The sequence below is a fragment of the Callithrix jacchus genome, chromosome 2, assembly GCF_049354715.1.
Source record: "Callithrix jacchus isolate 240 chromosome 2, calJac240_pri, whole genome shotgun sequence".
Taxonomy (NCBI): Eukaryota; Metazoa; Chordata; class Mammalia; order Primates; family Cebidae; genus Callithrix; species Callithrix jacchus.
In genome coordinates, this window is record NC_133503.1 from 200,343,394 (window position 1) to 200,356,727 (window position 13,334).

Here is a 13,334-nt window from a genome sequence, read left to right on the forward strand (position 1 = left end):
CCGCGTTCATTCTTCTCGGGTGATGAGTGCATCAAAACCTCACAAACCACCACTGAAGAACTTAACACGTATAACCGAATACCACCTGTACCCCAATAACTTATGTAAAAATAAAATTAAAAATTGATTAAAAAGAAAACACATGTAAAGTGCTCACAGTGGGGCCAGGTACGTGGGAGCAGTGACTGATAATCTGCCTCCTTTGTGGAGATATGGTTAATTGGTGGGAAAATAAAGGACATTACACGGAGCACATGAGAAATTGGAAACATAAAAGGTAACACGTGCTGGGATCAAATAGGATTTAAAAATATACTAGAGAGAGTGAGAGTGATAGGTGAGGTCTATGAGGAACTCAGCAAATCAGGTAAGTACAAAGATATTGAGACACAAGTTTCCACCTTTAACTTCACCAAGCACTTTAAATACGATCGTCTCATAATCTCCTAAGGATACCACAGGGAAAGACAGTATTAGGTGTTCTTTTCTGATGAAGCCCTGTGGTAGAGCCACCCCGTGGCCTGAGCAAGGTCACAGAGCTCTTTAGTGGTAGAAAGTGGACTTGAACCAGGTCTCCTGACTCTTGCTGGCTCCTTATGGCTAATGCAGAAAAGACAAAGGCGCACAGACATTTGAGAGCGTGGATGTGAAGCAGAGCAGAGGGAGGTGGTTGAGCGACTCTCCGCAGAGGCAGCGCTTACACATCACAGAAGGAACCAAAGGGAAAGACTCTCCCAGGAAGGAGGCAAAACAGGCAAGTCTGAGGTGGGAAAACAGAGCTGCATTTCACAGCAATACACAGGCTGCATGGGGGTTAGGAAAAAGAACAGCTGGTGAAGGGGAACAGAGCTCAGAATGAGTTGGTTGAAAGCACAGACACCAAAAGTCAAAAGGAGAACAGCACACACAGCAGGTAATAAGGGAAACTGCCGAAGCGACCACGTGAAGAGATAGCTTTACGGAAGAGAGCTGTGCAGCCCCCACTCCCACCTCCACAGACTCATCATGCAAAACACCGCCTCAAGTTGATTGCACATTGAAACTTGTAATGCTACCCTCAGCTTACCTGGCAGAGGCACCGCTCACATCAAAGACTTTGGTTAAAATTGTATAATATGCTGGGTAAAATGATTCTGCTGGTACCTCTTATTTTCCTGCTTGGAATTCCTGCCAGGGAGGTTTTAGAAAAAAGGCATGGAGGTTCATGGAAAGATTTCTACCTAGACAGTCAACCTAAAATGAGTACCAGACCAGTGTTCCAAGCAGAAAGTTTATTTGGAAATAGCAGAGGGAGCCACAACTTGGGATGTGCATGCTACAATAATCACAGTCATAGCAAGGAGGACAGCACAAAGGGGAAACTTTTATGGGCAAAAGGAAGCCCACGCAAGCTGTTTTGAAACAAAGTCCACAGGTCACGGAGGCTCAGTGCAGGAACTGGTGCTGTTCATTGCTCGCTGCTCCTTTCTTGGCGGAGACGCTGCTGCTGGGGGTCAGTGTCCTTCAGCAGGTGACCTGTCCGGAGTCCGGCAGTCTCCAGGAGGATCTTGAGAAAGGTTCTGCCACAAGGCATGAGACACACGTGGCATGCGGGATGGCAGGCTTTTCTCGTGATGAGGAAGGTTCCAGGCAGGTGCAAGGGCACTCCCTCTTGCCCCCTCTCCACTCCACTCTGTTATAAGCGGCTCTGTTTTGGTAGAGGAAACTTTCCCAAGCCTGTCTGATTGGAGAGGATCTGCTACTCCCTGTATCTTCATTTCGGAGTTTTGCATTCAGAAAACACGACAATTAGTTTTCCTTGGAGAAATATTGAAACAGAATGGCTTTTAGCAGCCATTAATCCCTGTGACCTCGTTCACTCTTCTCTTCAAAGAGGGCAACAGCCAGAAACAGATTTCAAATGAAAACTCCTCTAATGAGCAGTGACAGACGGGTAATTTGGGAGTAATGAGCCCGCAGCCTGTAATCAGCCACTCTGCTCCCAGATAAGAAACTCCCGAACCCGAGCAAACACGCATCTTAGCTGGCACGTTTCCCTGCTCCAGATAACCCTCTTACTCCTGTAACTTCCTTGGGCTTTATCTGTCCCCACACTCCCATCAAGTACCAGGCTTAGCGTCTGAGGAATAGGAAGTCTATTTAATTTTATCCAACCCAGCGGTTCTCAGGCAAGAATGATTTTTTGCCCCACCAAGGGACATTTGGCAATGTCGGCAGAGAGACTTTGGATGAGCCTGATGGGGAGAGAAAGACACAGTGGTGCTATCGGCACCTAGTGGGTGCATGCCACCACACTGCAAACATGCTACAATGCACAGGAGAGCACCCAGTACAATTATCTAGTCCAGAATGTCAATAGAGCAGCCATTGAGGAAACGTGATTAACTGAGGGACAGGCATGAATCAGACCACTGCGAAGCACCTCTGCAATTACCACCGGGAAGCACCTCTGCAGGTGTCCCCAATCCTAGATCTGTCTTCCTTCTCACAAACACAGGATCCCAGCTTCTGCACATCCCAACATGCATGTGTAAGGATGCCTGCTGTAGCCCGGATCTCTGCTGAGTCACAGTCTTCATGCTCATGGTGACGCTGGTGGATAAGTAAGACCACAATTACACAGCAGCGTACAGCAGGGGAGAGTTCCAGAACTCCATGCACGCATGAGGGACGGGCGGGCTGAAGAGAGTTAATCTCAGCAGAGCCACAGAAGTCCATCTGGGGACAAGAATCGGAAAGGCCTACATTCATCTCTGAACCATTTGCTCCATAGCTTGATAGAAGTCAGTTACCTTCTGGCTGCCTTATCCCAATTGTCAAAAAGGATACTAAGAAAATAAAGGCCATTATTTAACCCTGGACAAGAATCTACAGAGAACGTGGATTCTGGGATGTGCTCACAAGAATGAGTTGTCTGTTTTTTGAAGACGTGGCAAAAAATAACCAGAGAAAGGTATTTAATGTATCGCTGTAACCAAATGGTGGAAAGAATCCCAATGCTCATCAACCAGTGAATAGATAAACAAAATGTGGCATATCCGGATAACAGGATTTATTTTACCATTAAAAGGAATGAAGTATTAACACATGCTGTAGCATAAAACAAGCTTGAAATTGTTGTGCTGAGTGAAGTAAACCCCACACAGGGAGCACATACTGTATGACTGCAATTACGTGAAATGTCCAGAATTCACACACCAATTGAGACAAATGGATTCGCGGCTGCCAGGGACTGGGTGGGCAGAGGATGAGGAGTGCCTACTGATGGGCACAGTGTTTCATTTTGAGGAGGATGAAAAGTTCGGGAGCTAGGTAGAGGTGAGAGTGCGCAGCATAGTGAATGTATTAAAATCCACTAAATTGTATACTGTAAGGTTGCTAACATGGTACATTTTATGTTACATCAATTTTACCTCAATTTAAAAACGTTTTGGCAGAAAGACAAACCTCGCATGTTCTCACTTATTTGTGGGTGCTAAACTCTAAAACCAGTGAACTCATGGAGACAGAAAGTAGAAGGAGGGTTACCAGAGGCTGGGAAGAGTGGTGGGAGAGGTGGCGGGGGATGGCTAATGGGTACAAAAGGTAGTGAGAAAGAATGAGTAAGACCTAGCCTGTGCTGGGTGACTATAGTCACAAAGAACTGTACATTTTTAAATCGCTGATAGAGTATAATTGGATTGTTTGTAACACAAAGGATACGTGCTTGAGGTGATGGATTCCCTGTTTACCTGATGTGATTGTTAACACATTGCATGCCTATATCAAAACATCTCAGGTATCCCATAAATATATACCTTCTATGCACCCACTAACATTTAAAATGAATATTTTAAAAAATGTTTAGGGAAACTTCACTTTAGAAGTCCTGATTAAATGAATTCTTTTGAATAAAAGGGAAGGGGATCTACTGACTTAGGAAAAAAAGTCAAACAAGCAGCAAAAGGTATCGGTGCACCAGGTGTTTGTAGATGGTAAACTCAGTAGCTTCTTTTCCCTGCAGCTCAGTGGTGCAGTTTTAAAATGGAATAACTGAATGTGTGCCGTTGAACCAACGCCACTCCCTGTCATTCGCCAGGCACTTTCCCGCCATTCTCACTTGTTATCTCTCTGTGTAGCTTCCTCTCATTATGCCTCAATGAGACTTGGTGTGACCATGGCCAACACCAGCCTTTGGCACAAATGACCACCTACTCCCTGGAAATCCAACACCTTACTCCTCCAAGCATACATCCACCTCCGGTATTGATGTTTCCTCCAGCCCTTGAGTCAAAATCATGTCTCTAGAGAGTCCTGGCGAAGAGGCAGAGCACAACGTCACCTGTTACGTCAGTACATAGCATGGTGGACAGCACAGGGAGCAAGAGCAACTGCATCATCCAAGCCTCAGTGTGCTTCCTGCAAAGGCTCAGGTGCAGCTGGGAGCCGGAGGCCACACGTGACCAGCAGACAGGTAGCAAGAGGCACAGCTATTCAGAAAACGAGGTGGTTTAAACCAAAGGATGACAGGAATGGGCTAGGGTAGGTATCGTCCCAAACAGGCGACGATAGACCTGGGATGGTTCATTTCATTGGTTCCACACATCTTCAGGCCCTTCCTGGATTCTTTCTCCCTGGCAGCATACACAGTCCTCCATCATCTGTGCTGAGAGCTGACTTCTGCCTGTGTACCAACATCTCCCCATGCTCTCCAATGCTGCCAGGAAGGGCAGGCTTCAGGCTTCCCAAATGCTCCAGCTTTCTTTGCCAGCCCTACCACCAAATTCAAAGAATCAGAGTAACCATCAGCACGTGGAACGTTTCCACCAACATGTTCTTTGCAGAAGCAGACAGATATGCCCACGGAATCCGACTTTGCCACAGTTCCTCTCCCTCAGTCGTGTGCCTCCAATGCACATGGACGTGGTCTTGGGTTTTGGAAGAATGGATTATTTTCTTCCTTGTTTGGATGCAGGATGTAAAGATCGTCATAGCCAACCTGAAGCTATCCAACTGTGAAGAAAAATAATTTCCATCTTAAGATGACTCTAGATGCTCGGGTGCATTTTGTCATAAATGTTCACATACAGGAGAAATCTTCAGTGAAGCTGAAAAGGAAAAGAAACCTACTAAAATATAAAGGTCTAAATAACATAAACCTCCTCCTAGTCTTCTCTGGTGTACAACTACATGCTTACCTGGATACGCACAGAGTTATAGAGGGCTGGGTACTGCACCTGCGCTGTGCTGATGACACTGTCATGTAAGCAGAGGCAGTCTATTAATGCCTGACTCATATGCTTAAGAACAGTGGTCCCTTGGCTGGGCGCGGTGGCTCAAGCCTGTAATCACAGCACTTTGGGAGGCCGAGGTGGGTGGATCATGAGGTTAAGAGATCGAGACCATCCTGGTCAACATGGTGAAACCCCGTCTCTACTAAAAATACAAAAAATTAGCTGGGCATGGTGGCGCGTGCCTGTAATCCCAGCTACTCAAGAGGCTGAGGCAGGAGAATTGCCTGAACCCAGGAGGCAGAGGTTGCGGTGAGCCGAGATCGCGCCATTGCACTGCAGCCTGGGTAACAAAAGTGAAACTCGGTCTCAAAAAAAAAAAGAACAGTGGTCGCCAACCTTTTTGGCCTAAGGAACCAGTTTCATGGAAGACAGTTTTTCCATGGACAGAGAAGGGGGGATGGTTTCAAGATAAAATTGTTCCACAAGGAACGCACAACCTAGATCCTTCATGCACATTTCACAATGGGGTTCGAGCTCCTATGAGAATGTAAGGCCACCGCTGATCTGACAGCATGTGGAGCTCAGGCAGTAATGCTCACTCACCTGCCACCCACTTCCTGTTATGTGGACTGGTTTCTAACTAGGGACTCCCCTGATTACGAGCACACAACAGGGATTGTTTGTATTTCATACACCCATCCATGGTAGACTGGATAAAGAAATGTGATACATATATACCATAGGCTACTATGCAGCCATGAAAAAGAACAAGATCATGCCCTTTGCAGGAACATTGGCGGAGCTGGAGCCCATCATCTTTAGAACACTAATGCAGGAACAGAAAACCAAATACTGCATATTTTCACTATAAATAAGGGCCAAATGATGAGAACACATGGACACATAGAGGGAAGCAACACACACTGGGGCCTCCTGGAGGGTGGAAGGTGGGAGGAGTGAGAGGACAGAAATACCTCCTGATGGAAATTGCTCCTGTTCCTGATGTTACTTCCTCCTTAGGAACCTGAATATTTTTATGACGGGGATCAAACTTTCACTTTCTTTTTTCTTTTTTTTTTTTCTGAGACAATGGCTCACACATGTAATCCCAGCACGTTGGAAGCCTAAGTTGGGCAGATCACAAGGTCAGGAGAACAAGATTATCCTGGCCAACATGGTGAAACCCCATCTCTACTAAAAATACAAAAATTAGCTGGGCATGGTCATCCATGCCTGTAATCCCAGCTACTCAGGAGACTGAGGCAGGAAATCATTTGAACCAGGGATCAGAAGTTTCAGTGAGCCAAGATCATGCCACTGCACTGCAGCCTGGTGACAAACATTCATTTCTTAACTGATTAAGACAGTGGTCAACAGAGTTCCTGAGGACTCTGCACAAGACAACGTACATACCCAGGAGTCTATTTATGTCCCACCAGGGATCTCCAGGTCTGACAAAAGGATGGAAAGCAGACCACTGAGAAGTAAAAGTGGGGCACCTTCAGCATCAAATGGGAAGAGAAAAAGAGGGGCAAGTGCAACACCTGGGGTTGTGATGTGGTTTGGTTCTGTGTCCCCACCCAAATCTTTCCTTGTAGCTCCTGTAACTCCCACATGTTGTGGGAGGGACCCACAGGTGGGAGATGACTGAATCATGAGGGTGGGTCTTTCCCATGCTGTTCTCATTATAGTGGATGGGTCTCACAAGATCTGATGGTTTTAAAAGTGGGAGTTTCCCTGCACATGCTCTCTCTTTGCCTGCCATTATCCATGTAAGATGTGATTTGCTCCTCAGGTCTTCCCAGCCATGTGGAACTGTACGTCCAATAAACCTCTTTTTCTTTTTTTTGTAAATTGCCCAGTCTTTATTTAAAGATATGTCTTTATCAACAGCATGAAAACAGACTAATACAGGTTGCCTATGATCCCAGAATGCTCTTGGACCTGTGAAGAGGGAAGCCTACAAGAACTTTGGAGTATGGGTGGGGGCATGACAGATCTTTTTACATTTGGAAGACACACTCAATGCACATGCACATGTATGCTGCAGACGCACATACATATCTATAACATGTATGTAAAGACGAGTATATAATATACGGAGTGCCCTGGACAAGTTTACCAGGGCTGTCTTAGCAGAGCATTGGGTGGAAGTGTCACTGTTGTATCTGCCTTCATGTTCACACAGCGCTCTCTCTGTATCCATGTACCCGTGTCCAGATTCCCCATTTATCAGGACACCAGTCATATTGAATAAGAGCCCACCCTACTCCCATAAGGCTTCATCTTAACACAGACCTGCAATGATCCTGCTTCCAAATAAGGACACATTCTGAGGTACTGGGGGTTAGAATTACAACATAAGAATTTGGGGAGAAACCATTTAATCCTAACACCTCCCCAACTACATAATATATGCAAATGCATGCATGTACTCAGACATATGGCCCCTAACCGTTCTGCTTTCCTTCTGAAAGCCCCTGACTAACAGCAACCTCAAGTCACCTCTGTGGACTGTGCCTTGCTGAGTTCAGTGTTAGCACATAACTTTATTTACTCTCTTGTTCTGACAGTATTACTTATAGAAATCTTCTGAAGAGCTCCTAAACCAGATAGATGTCTCCTTCAAAACGGAAGGCATTGAAAGGTGAACTTTTCCCCATGATTTACAATGTACTTGCAAGGTTTCTTGAAGGAGTGGCTTGTGAATAGGAAATATTTATTACACTGCCACTTCCTGCCGTTAAAACGAGGCCAGGTGCAGTGTAATTCCAGCACTTTTGGGAGGCCGAGGCAGCCAGATCACTTAAGGTCAGGAGTTTGAAACAAGCCTGGCCAACATGGTGAAAACCCATTTCTATTAAAAATACAAAAGTAGCCAGGCATGGTGGCACTGTATGTAATCCCAACTACTTGGGAGGCTGAAGCATAAGAATTGCTTGAAACCAGGAGGTGGAAGTTGCAGTGAGTCGAGATCAAATGTGCACTCCAGCCTGGGTGACAGAGTAAGACTCCACCTAAAAGAAAAAAAAAGAATCCACACCTCACATCCAAGAATTCCAGCTGTAGAAAGCAAAGTCAGACCAACCAGGACCTTGTAGACAGCTGGAAAGGTGGGCTTTCCCCACAAGCAGGGGCTGCATGCATCCTCTCTCTGATGCATGCCAATCACCTGCCAGGGCAGTGGCTGGTTCTGCACATCAGGGTCTACATTAATCTCTGAGCCTCCTTTTGTCACTAAGAACAATGTATGCACAAGGGTTTGACTTGAGGGATGGCCTATCCTATTTTGCTTCAAAGGACCATCATGACACGGAGTGTAAGGAAATCCAAGCTGGATAAAACATGATTTTGGGAGCTCGCTGGTTTTCTCACATCCCAACAGTAAAATAACATTGTTCTTCTATTAGCCTCTTTCTTGTCTGATGCCAAAGACAAACAACAGCCAAACTAGGGTAAATATTTTTTTAATATGTTTGTCCGAAAGCCAACACATGAAGGGGCCTGAAACTTCAGTTTCATAATCTGCCTGCCTGAGGGTGCTGATGGTGACCCTGCTTCCTCTTCACCCAGCCTTTTAAAGAGATGTTGACGAAGATCAAGTGTTCCATCCTGTCCATCTATTTGTTTAAATACTGCTTCCATCCCTGTCTGTCGTGTCCCCTGGGCAGCCTGTCTAATTTTGCTGCACATTCTGTATTGTGAAACCAGGCATCTCCCAGCCCATCATGACAGCTCCAGCGGTTGGCAGTAAGAAGAGCACTTCGTCCCCATCCTTGTCCGGTATTCAGTGAGAATTCAGCCCTAGAGAACTCACACTGAGCATCTGAAAGACAAATTGCTTTGAAGATAAAGACACTTGCAACCCTACTCGGGTGACTTCATATTCTAAGAAGTCCAATGCAAGGCCAAAGGATGCCTCGACTGGAGGGAAATGTGGTACGGTTCAGCTCTGTGTCCCCACCCAAATCTCACCTCCAATTGCAATCTGCAGGTGTCCGGGGAGAGACCTAGTGAGATGTAATTGGATCACAGGGATGGTTTCCCCCGTGCTGTTCTCACGACAGTGAGTGAGTTCTCACTAAGTGGCTGGCAGCTCCGCCTTCCCTCTCCTGCCATCATGTGAAGAAGGTGCTTGCTTGCTTCTCCTTCACCTTCTACCATGACTGTAAGTTCCCTGAGGTCTCCCAATCCATGCAGAAATGCGAGTCAATGAAACCTCTTTTATTTATAAATTATCCGGTCTCAGGTAGTATCTTTATAGCAATGTGAGAACAGACTAATAATAGAGAATTGGTACCAGCAGAGCAGGGCACTGCTATAAGGGTTATCTAAAAATGTGGAAGTGACTTTGGAACTGAATGGCTAGGCAGAAGTCTGCTGTAGGGGCAGAACCCTCATGGAGAATGTCTGCTAGGGCAGTGCAGAAGGAAAGTGTGGGGTTGGAGCTGCCACACAGAGTCCCCACTGGGGCACTGCCTAGTGGAGCCGTGAGAAGAGGGCCACCATCCCCTAGACCCCAGAAAGGTAGATCCACTGACAGCTTGCAGCTAGTATCTTTATAGCAATGTGAGAATGGACTAATACAAAAAGCATTCTGTTCAGTGTAAGACTTAAGTGAGTAAGAGCGTCATATTCTCAACTACAAACAGTGTTGACTGGACACTGACAGCGTCACCAGGCATGAGATTGGCGTTTATCCAACATTCACATGGATATAATATATATTCACACAGTGATAGATAAAAGCCCATCAACTAACTCAACCATCCTCAAGGAAGAGATGATAGATTAGGGTCAGCAAACTGCAGCTGGTGAACCACATTCATCCTGCCGCCTGTTCTGATGAATAGTTTTACTGGAACACACGCTCACTCACTGATATATCGCTTACATCATACGAGGCTGCTTTTTTGTTACAATGGCAGTGTTGGATAGCCAAGCTGAGACTGTATGGTCCCCAAAGCCTAAATGCTGTGCTGTCTGGTCCTTTACATAAGAAGTGTCCCCACCCCTCTGATAGTAAAAACATGGTAGATGGCCTACTCCTAGCATGCCTGAAGTTGAGTGGGAATGAGCTCCCTTCACTAGCTCTAAGAAGCTGGCTGAATTCCTTAAACCAGTTGAGCTTAAGTTTCACAATGTCCAAGCAGATGTAACAATACCTATTTATTGAGTTTTTATGAAAATAACATGCAATCATTAATATAGAGTGCATGACCCAGACAAGACATCAAGTAACAGTGAGTTTCCTCCGTATCCAGGGGCCTTTTCTCATCTCTAAGAATTCCTTGGGTTCATAATTATAACAGAATTTTTGTTTATGGTAAGTGCAGACACTAATTATTCATCTACAGATGGCTATTTTCCCAATAGTGGTTTTCATGTATCCAAACAATAGTTAAACATCATGGCATGATTTTTTTTTTTTTTTTTTTTTTTTTTTGAGACGGAGTTTCGCTCTTGTTACCCAGGCTGGAGTGCGATGGCATGATCTCGGCTCACTGCAACCTCCGCCTCCTGGGTTCAGGCAATTCTCCTGCCTCAGCCTCCCGAGTAGCTGGGATTACAGGCATGCACCACCATGCCCAGCTAATTTTTGTATTTTTAGTAGAGACGGGGTTTCACCTTGTTGACCAGGATGGTCTCGATCTCTTGACCTTGTGATCCACCTGCCTCGGCCTCCCAAAGTGCTGGGATTGAGCCACCCAGCCCGGCCCGTGGCATAAATTCTAAATCATTCTCTTTTTTTCTTATGATGAGATATTTAGTGCTAGGAGCTAAAATGTTAAATGTTGCTTAATGCTACACCCTCAATCCACAGTGATGTGACTGAAGGATCCAGACCACCCTCATCCACTCAACCACCCCTGGTCTTCACTACAGCCTGCAGCAGTAGGTGGCCACCATCTGTGGGCTGCTCCTCCATACTCCTAAAGCCAGCAGAGCCCCTGCAGGCCTTGCTCAGGGAGGCTTTGCCACTCAGGGCATCTCCCATCACACAGGAAGACTTCAGGCCCACAGAACACTTTGGGAACTTCAGAAATGAAGTCTCCTCCAGAGAGGTCTTGAGTAAGTCCCAAGCCCTAATTTGTTCTCCATTTTCTTAGTTCCAAATGAGAGGTATTGGTGCCAGAGCATAAGATTTTCTCTCCACTTAAATTTTTCATGATTCCATGAGTTCATAGAGTTCTTCTACACTGCTTGAGAAACCATTGTATTTACAGCATACTTGCATGTGCTCCATAGAGTGTTTTTGACCATTTAAAAATAATACTATCATTGAGATTTTGGAAAACTGTTGCAGTGTCCCATAGCGGGCCACTAGAACACTGTTTCTAATGGCCCACAGCAAATCATGTTCTGCTCACAGAGATTTTTTCCCCAGGACATGAGCCGTATTAAATATGAGTTGTCTACAAAGGCTTAAGACTCAATAATCTACTCACAAATAAAATACTTATTCACACAAACACATTAAGCAGGGTTCTCCACAGAAACAGACCAATAGGCTGTGTAATGTGTGTATACACACACGTACACACACACACATATAGAAATAGAGGTAGAGACTTATTTAAGGAGGAATTGCCTCACTCATTTGCGAGGGCTGGCAAGTCTGAAATTTGCAGGGCAAGCCAGTAAGCAAGGAATCCAGGGAAGAGGTGATGGTGCAGCTCAAGTCCAAAGGCAAGAGAAAAAGAGAATTCCCTCTTTTTCTGAGGGAGGTAAGTCTTTTTCAACTAAGGCCTCCACTGATTGAATGAGGCCCACCCATATTATAGAGGGTAATTTGCTTTTCTCAAAGTCTACTGATGTAATGCTTTTATTAATTTATTTTTAATGGGCAAATCATAATTATATACATTTATGGGGTACAATATGATGTTTTGATTTATGTATATTATGTGGAATGATTCGATCAAGCTAATAAACATATTCAACATCTCACTTAGCATTTTTATGGTAATGTGTTTGAAATTTACCCTCAGCTGTTTTGAAATACCAATACATTTTTATTGACAATAGTCACGTTGCTGGACAATAGATCTCAAAATGTGCCCCTGCTGCCTAACTGAAGCTTTGCACCCTTTCACCAGCAACTCTCCATTCACTTTCCTGCACTTACTGTAAATAAGGCTGCAGTGAATACGGGAGTGCAAATGTCTCTTTTAGATCCTGATTTCAGGTCTTTTGGCTAGATATCCACAAATGAGATTGCTGAATCACACTGTGGTTCTATTTTTAGCTTTTTGAGGCCCATGTATGCCTATTTTCCATAATGGCTGCACTCACTGACACCCGCACTGACAGTGTACAAGAATTCTCTTTTCTCTGCGTCCTCACCAACATTCGTGATCTTTCATCTTTCTTCCTATAGCCGAACTCACGAGTCTGAGATGATGGCTCCTGGTGGCTTTAATTTGCATTCCCCTGATGACTGGTGGTGTTGAGCATTTTTCCTGTATCTACTGGCCATCTGTCTGTCTTCTTTGGATACCTGTCTGTTCATGTCCTTTGCCAACTCTTTTATCAGGATTTTGTTTTCTTGCTATTGAGTCGTTTGAATTCCTTGTATGTTTTGGATATTAACTCTGTCAGATGACGTACAGTTTACAGACATTTTCTCCCATACTGAAGGTTGTCTCTTTACTTGGCTCATTTCTCCCTTTGCTTTGCAGGAGCTTCTACTTTGCTATAATCCCATTTATCTATATTTTTTACTTTTGTCACCTGGGTTTTTGGAATCATATCCAGAAAATTATTGCCCAGAACAATATTGTGAAGCTTTCCCCTATTTTCTTCTAGTAGTTTTACAGTTTCAGGAATACTGATTAAATGTTAATAACATCTAAAAAATAGACTCAGAGCAACATTTTGGTTGCTGTGGCCTGGTCACAAAAACTGCATACCATGATCTAGCCAAATTGGCACATAAAATTACCCAACACATACACAGTCATGCATTACTTAACCACTGGGATAGTTCTGAGAAGTGCGTCATTTGGCGATTTCATTGTCATGCGAACAACATACAGTGTCATGTGAACAACATACAGTGTCATGCGAACAACATACAGTGGACTTACACAAACTTTGATGCATACAGCCCACTACACA

At 44.8% G+C, this 13,334-nt stretch overlaps 1 protein-coding gene across 3 annotated transcripts in view; it reads right to left on the reverse strand.

Moving 5' to 3' along the window:
- ICE1 (interactor of little elongation complex ELL subunit 1) overlaps positions 1 to 13,334 on the reverse strand; it is a 171,254-nt gene that overhangs the window by 42,278 nt on the left and 115,642 nt on the right. The window contains exon 18 of one of the 3 annotated variants that reach the window (XR_008479770.2): positions 3,031 to 5,087. The exons of the other annotated variants lie outside the window; for them this stretch is intronic. The gene's annotated coding sequence lies outside the window, so the exon portion shown is untranslated. Of the gene's footprint in view, positions 1 to 3,030; positions 5,088 to 13,334 lie in introns of those variants that run through there. 3 annotated transcript variants of the gene reach the window in all.